Genomic DNA, 7668 nt, shown 5'->3' on the forward strand with positions numbered 1-7668 from the left:
GGAGGAAAGAGACAGGAAGGAAAAATGGGAATTAAATGTTTCCTTTATACTTCCTATGATTGTGTACTGTTTGTTTTTACAATGAGCATACGTTACTTTCATAATTTTGAAGAAACATAAAAGGAAGGAAGGAGGAAAAGTAAAGAAAGAGAAAGAAAGGGTGAGGATTAAAGACCTGAATTTTATACCTCACACAATTTCAAGCAATTTGGTTATTTTATGATGCATATTTCTTAATTTTGTGGTTCAGAAAAATTTAAGGGAAAGAAGTGGGGGGAAGAGAGAAAGAAGGAAGGAAAGGAAAGAGGGAGGGAAGGAGGAAGGGAGGGAGAGAGACACTTACCTGAGAACTGGACTCTTTTAACTTCCCAACCCCAAATGACCAGATCTTGTCTCTAAATTCCTAGGTTTGATGTGAAATGAAAGAAGCACAAAACAGGAGATTCATTTTCTGCTGTCCATGCCTCAGTCACCTTCTTTTCTGCATCAAACCAGCCTCTCTGCTCTTAGCTTTATGGGGCTTATTGATCCTGGTAGATCCTCTTTTTGTGGCTTGTAGCACGTCATGGGGCTGCTCTCCTGAGCATAAAATCAGCATGGGCAAAGTTCTCAGGTTATTATAACCCTGCAATAACCCATTAATTTGAGGGCTCTGTCCCAGTTTTCACTAAGGATTATCTTCAGTTCCTAGTTGATTATTGCTTTAATTAAGTTGGATATATTAAAAGGGTACTTGCTTACTTGACTGTGGCTCATTTCACTTTATTGAGAAAGTGGGGAGGAGGAGGGGTAGTGTTCAGAACTATGAGCAGAAAGCAGAGGCCAAGGAGGCATGAACTTGTTCACATCTTACTCCATCAGTAAGGTGAAGCCAGCTATTTACCCGCACTGGATATCCATTCTTCAAGTCACCTCGAAAGTAAATAGATTTACTGAACTGGCTTTATGTTCGTCTCAAGAAGGAGATGTGGTTTTTGTCCCAGAAGGTGTCATTACAGCCCCTTGGTGACAGAAATACCATCAAATCCCATGGAGAATTCAGAGATGATCCCTGTCAGCCTCTGAACTTCACAGGTGAGGCCCCTGAGGTTCCAAGGGTAGAATGATTCGTCCAAAGTCATAGAGCTTGTGAAAGGTAAAGCAGGAGCTAGAACCAAGGTGTCTTGACTACCAAACCAGTGCATTTTCCTCTTCATCTCATATCTTCAATGGAAAATTCAGTCTCATAGGAGGCTGAGTCGACCCAGCTTAAGGCCAGGATTCTTCACAGGGGAACGGAGAAGGAGGAGGTGTATTAGAATCATCCATGATTCACCCCAAAACCCACAAACTGTGATCAGTGTGGTGAATAAGAACCCAGGCTTTGTGGAAAGACGGGCTTGAGTTTGAGTCCCACCTGTGTGACTTGTGGCCAGTTCCCTAACATCTCTGGAGCCCCCATTGTCTTCATTTGTAAAATACTGATCATGGAACTCACTTCATATTGCTGTGAATATTACATAACACACAGTATGTAAAGTGCTTGGGCCAGCGCCTAGAACCAGGTTCCAGCACCACTGCTCCTATCTAGGACTCTACCACTTCTCCTTTCCAGTAGGCACAAGGCTTAGGTTTTGTGACTCATCCCCAACGTGGGGTCACACAGCCTACAAGAAGATGTAGAGCCATTACCAAGAAACATATTGACACTTCCCTGGCATGTGTTCATATTTCACACCATGCCTGCTCATTGATCTGTCTCCCTCACAACACTAAGCTCTGGTAGGGCAAGAACTCCATGTTCTCCAGTGGTTCACATGCTGTCTGGCACATAGAGGGTGCTCAATCAATACTTCATAAACTATACTTTTCTCCCCTACTAAAGTGTAAACTTCCTGAGGACAGGGAAACACATCCTGTTCTTTCTGTCCCCCGACCCAGGAGTTAGTACAGTGCCTGACATATAGCAGGTGCTTAATTAATGTTTGCTGAAATGAAGAAAATAATTTAGGGGAGAGTTATTCACATATACTTAGATATGTCATCAAATATCTCTGGAAAATGATCCTGGTAAGACTAGCTGCTTCTAGAGAGGGAAACTGAGGGGTTTTGGGTGGGAGGGAACCTCAGTTTTCACTGAACATGCTTTTGTACTGTAAGAATTATAGTCATCTGCATGTGTTATTTTTTTCAAAGGAAAACACTGTATGTTTTATTAAAAATCCAACATAGCACAAATGAAATAATTGACTAGAAAATTAAATTGGGACTCTTTTGTCAGGAAAACATTTGTCACCTGGGAAGCTTCAATGGGTATCTTTCATTCCCTGGAAGGTTATAAGGAGAACGTTGACCATCTGCTCTCCATATCTACAGAGAAGTAGGAAATTGGCTGAAATTGCAGTGGGAGATGTAAGTTAGATATAAATAAGTCATTATTGACAATAGGAATTGATAAGCGCCAGAAAAGGCTATCACGTGATGTTATGAGCCATCCATGCCTGGAAACTCAAAGGCCTAGATAGCCATATGGCTCTGCTGATTTACTTGTCCTCCCACAGAGAGGGCTGAGCTGGTTGACTTGTTGCAACTCTGTCCCTGTTTCTAACACGAAAAGACCCTTAATCTGTTGAAGGTCCAAGCCGTCTTCATTCCCTCTCCCTTTCCTGCTATGAGCATCCCACCAGGCCAATTGGTGGGGAATAGCAAGCCAGCTATTGAATTTGGAGCTCAACAGTAGAAACAGCAAAAGGGTCCAATGCTGGAGGAAAAATCATCTATGCTGATAACTCCTTAAGAGATTTTGAAGGACAATTTTAATTATATTTGATTGCCAACTTAAAAACTACCACCCAGCTACGAATGATTACCTGCTCATTGTCATTCCCATGCATTCCTTTATACTTTCACTACGTATGTGGGCATTCCTTAATAGTGTGTAGTATTATTTTGCATAGTGATACTACATGTTTTTAAACATCACATACATTTGCCTTTCTTTCTTTCTTTCTTTCCCTTCCTTCCTTCCTTCCTTCCTTCCTTCCTTCCTTCCTTTCTTTCTTTCTTCTGTCTTTCCTTCAAGAAAGTGTCTGGCTGTTGCCCATGCTGGAATACATTGGCGCAATCAAGGTTCACTGCAGCCTCCACCTCCCAGGCTCCAGCAATCCTCCCACCTCAGCCTCCAGAGTAGCTGGGACCATAGGCATCCACCACCACGCCTGGCTAATTTTTGTATTTTTTGTAGAGATAGTATCTTGCTATATTGCCCATATGTTCTCAAATTCCTGGCCTCAAACAACCCTCTCACCTCGGCCTCCCAAAGTGCCAGAATAACAGGTGTGAGCCACTGCAGCGGGCTCATGCTTTTAAACATACTATAAAAGGGGTCATACCACAAGAGAGACAGGGCACCACAGTAGCTAATAAAACAGACTCTGAAGCCAGACTACTTAGTTTTCCTAATGTCTCACTGCCTCAGCTTCCTCATCTGCAACATAGAAATGATGATGAGGAGGAGGAGGAGGAGGAGTTAATGGTGATGATGATATCCACCTCTATTATTTGTATAAAATCAATGAGATGATATATGTAAAGCACTTAAAACACTACCCAGTACATAATAAACGCTTTATTAAGTATTAGCTATTATTACCTATTCTTCTGCAACTTATATTTCAAGCATAACAGTATTCATACAGTCCGCGATCATTTGAGTGCCCACTGTGTACAGGCAACATTCTGAGATGCTAGGGATTCAGCAGCGAACAAAACAGATAACTCTATCTCCCCTCAGAAAGTTTCTGTTTTAAAGTTGGAACAGATCAGATTAATAGATGTGAGCCCAGTAAGCAAAGATTCTGCATTTAATGTTGCAGCTGGGGGAGTTAGAAAAGGCTCTAGGCGGGCCCAGGCCTAGCAGCTCCAGCCCAGCAGCAGTTCGCTCAAGGCCCCGCGCCCCCTGCAGCCCCTCCCTGGCGTGGTGCGGGAAGAAGCGGCCGCCCGCCCACCGCTGAGCCCGGGGTGGCCTTTGACTCTAGCCGGCCTGGCCGCCGGAGGGCTGTGCGCGGCCCGCGGGCCTCGCGGCTCTCGCGGATCCGTGACCCGGCCGTCCTGTCCAGGAAGTGGTCGTCCTGAGCGCCACGGCTCACTCGCTGTGCAGTCGGGCCTGCCCGGCACACAGAAGCTAAAGGCAGATCCAGAAAGCCTTTTTGCAAAACTAGAGAATATTGGGAAAGGCTCCTTTGGCGAGGTGTTCAAAGGCATTGACAGTCGGACTCAGAAAGTGGTTGCCATAAACATCATTGATCTGAAAGAAGCTGAAGATGAGAGAGAGGACATTCAACAAGAAATCAGTGTTGAGTCAGTGTGACAGTCCATACGTAACCAAGTATTATGGATACATGAAGGATGTATGAAGGACACAAAAGTATGGATAATAATGGAACATCCTGATGGAGGCTCCGCACTAGATCTGTTAGAACCTGGCCCGTTAGATGAAACCCAGATCGCTACTATATTAAGAGAAATACTGAAAGGACTTGATTACCTCCATTCGGAGAAGAAAATCCATAGAGACATTAAAGTGGCCAGGGTCCTGCTGTCTGAGCACTGCGAGGTGAAGCTGGTGGACTTTGGCATGGCCAGCCAACTGACAGACAGCCAGATCAAAAGGAACACCTTCGTGGACACCTTGTTCTGGATGGCATCCGAGGTCATCAAATAGTCGGCCTACGACTCAAAGGCAGACATCTGGTCCTTGGTCATAACAGCTATTTAACTTGCAAAAGGGGAACCACCTCATTCCAAGCTGCATCCCATGAAAGTTTTATTCCTCATTCCAAAGAACAACCCACCAGTGTTGGAAGAAAACTACAGTAAACCCCTCAAGGAGTTTGTGGAGGCCTGTTTGAATAAGGAGCCGAGCTTTAGACCCACTGCTAAGGAGTTATTTAAGCACAAGTTTATACTACGCAATGCAAAGAAAACTTCCTACTTGACCGAGCTCATGGACAGGTATAAGAGATGGAAGACGGAGCAGAGCCACGAAGACTCGAGCTCTGAGGATTCCAACTCAGAAACAGATGGCCAAGCCTCAGGGGGGCAGCAATTCTGGGGACTGGGTCTTCACAATCTGAGAAAAATATCCCAAGAAGCTTGAGAATGGAGCTCTGCAGCCATCGGACATAGACAGAAATAAGATGAAAGACATCCCAAAGAGGCCTTTCTCTCAGTGTTTATCTACAATTGTTTCTCCTCTGTTTGCAGAGTCGAAGGAGAAGAGCCAGGCGTGCAGAGGGAACTTGGGGTCCACTGAAGAGCTGCGAGGGGTCACCTACCTGGCGGAGGAGGTGTGCCCCTGCATCTCCTACACCATGGTGGCCCAGCTTGTGCAGCAGCTCCACAGATATTCTCTAAGTGGTGGAGAAACTTCATCCCTCTGAAATTCCTTTCGCATTTGGGGTTTTGTTTTTCCTTTTTTTCTTCTTCATCCTCCTCCTTTTTAAAAGTCAACGAGAGCCTTCGCTGACTCCACTGAAGAGGTGCGCCACCGGGGGCCACACCAATGCCAGGCGCCTGTCCAGGGACACACACAGTTCTCGTTGTGCCACAGCCAGATGAAGTCTCCCACATGGGTGGGGAGGGTCAGCTCTTTCCAGTGATCATTTTATTTTATTACTTTTGTTTTTTTAAATTTTAACCATAGTGCACATATTCAAGGAAAGTGTCTTTAAAAACTAAAACAAACCCTGAAATGTATATTTGGGATCATGATAAGGCAACTAAAGACATGAAAACTCAAGTATCCTGCTTTAAGTTGATAACTTCTTCTGGGAGCTGGAGAATTGCTCTGGAGGATGGGTGTACAGATTTGTATATAGTGTCATTTTTGCAGAGACCCTTTCAGTGTGCATAAGGAATCACTGTGTACAAACTGGCCAAGTGCTTCTGTAGATAATGTCAGTGGAGTAAATATTCGACAGGCCAAAAATAAAAGGTAAAGTCTGTAACAGTTTCGGGGTTTTTGTTTGTTTTGTGCTTCTATTTAGTTTTGGTTCATAAAATTAAAACTAATTAACCGATTTTTAGAAGTTATGTTCTACTGGGTGTAGACAGACAATAAACAAACACAAAAAATAGATAAAGCATATAACATATTAGAAGGTGAAAAAAAACCATAGAGGAAAGCAAAGTGGGAAAGGGGTATAGGAATTTCTGGAAGGAGGGTGGGGAATGCATTTTTATTTTTATTTTCGCTCTGTGGCCCAAGCTGGAGTGCAGCGGCATAATCTCAGCTCATTGCAACCTCTGCCTCCCGGGTTCAAGTGATTTTCCTGCCTCAGCCTCCCGAGTAGCTGGGATTACAGGCATGCACCACTATACCTGGCTAATTTTTGTATTTTTTAATAGAAACGGGGTTTCACCATGTTGGCCTGGCTGGTCTTGAACTCCTGACCTCAGGTGATCTACCTGCCTCATCCTCCCAAGGTGCTGGGATTACAGGCATGAGCCACTGCATCCAGCCGGGAATGCAATTTAAATAGGGTGATCCGTGATGTCCTCACTGAAAAGTGACGTTTGAACAAAGACCTGAAGGAAATGAGGGAATAAGCCACGGGGATAGTTGAAGAAAAAGTGTTCTGGGCAGGAGGATATAACCTGAACTCTGCAGGGTGCTTGGAGCCTTTCTAAGGGCAGTATTGAGGTCAATGTGCCAGAAGCAGAGCGAAGAGGTGAGAGAGGTGATAAAAAGCCAAATAACACAGGGGCTTGCAGGCTATTTTAAGAACTTTGGTTTTACTCTGGAGAACAGGGAGCCATTGCAGGATTTTAAAAAACTTATTTTGAAATAGCACCAAACTTACAGAAGTGGTGTAAGAATAGTACAAAGAATTCTCATTTATCCTTCGTCCAGATTCCGCAAATTGTTAACATTTTGCCACATTTGCCTTATTTCTCCTTACATATATTTTTGAAGCATTTGAGTGTAAATTGGAGACATCCTGTCCCTTCATTCCAAATACTTCAGCAGGCATTTTCCTGAGAACAAGAGTAGTTTCTTACGTAACAACTAACAAAATAGGGAAATTTACATTAATCCATTACTACTTCATATACAGTCCACATTCATATTTAGACAGCTGTCTCACTAATGTCCTTTATTGCATGTTTCCCTCTGATCCAGGATCTAATGTAGATCCTGCTTTTAGTTGTCACAGTTTTTCAGTCTCCTTTAATCTAGAAATGTTCCTCAGGCTTTCTCTGACTTAAATAACATTGACATTTTTGAAGCATACAGGCTGGCTATTTTATAGAATGTCCCTCAATTTGGGTTTGTCTAAGCTTTCCTCGTCACTCAGGTTATACTTTTTTGGCAGCACAGAAGTGATGTTGCATCATTCTCAGTGCATCACATCAGCACGTGCACGATGTCACTTTGTCCCATCATTGAGGATATTAACTTTGATTACTTGGTTAAGGTAATGTTCACCACATGTCTCCACTGTAAAGTTATTTTCCCATTTGCAATTTATAAGTGATTTGTGGAGAAATGCTTTAAGCCTATGTAAATATCCTGTTCCTCCTCAAAACTTCAACCTGCTGGGCACAGTGGCTCACACCTACAATCCCAGCACTTTGGGAGGCTAAGATGGGTGGGTCACTTAAGCTCGGGAGTTTGAAACCAGCCTA

At 43.7% G+C, this 7668-nt stretch overlaps 1 protein-coding gene and 1 pseudogene across 2 annotated transcripts in view; one reads left to right on the plus strand and one right to left on the minus strand.

Moving 5' to 3' along the window:
- Positions 1-2349, minus strand: part of ADGRG4 (adhesion G protein-coupled receptor G4) — a 113630-nt gene extending 111281 nt beyond the window's left edge. Inside the window, exons 1-2 of one of the 2 annotated variants that reach the window (XM_010389108.2) lie at positions 2276-2349; positions 1478-1646 (exon numbers count right to left, since the gene is read on the minus strand). The gene's annotated coding sequence lies outside the window, so the exon portion shown is untranslated. Of the gene's footprint in view, positions 1-343; positions 485-1477; positions 1647-2275 lie in introns of those variants that run through there. The other variant, XM_010389110.2, reaches the window with a different exon arrangement.
- On the plus strand, positions 833-5420 carry LOC104682455 (annotated as a pseudogene).
- Positions 5421-7668: the final 2248 nt, after the last annotated feature.

This window comes from Rhinopithecus roxellana, chromosome 7, assembly GCF_007565055.1.
Source record: "Rhinopithecus roxellana isolate Shanxi Qingling chromosome 7, ASM756505v1, whole genome shotgun sequence".
In the NCBI taxonomy this organism is placed as follows: domain Eukaryota; kingdom Metazoa; phylum Chordata; class Mammalia; order Primates; family Cercopithecidae; genus Rhinopithecus; species Rhinopithecus roxellana.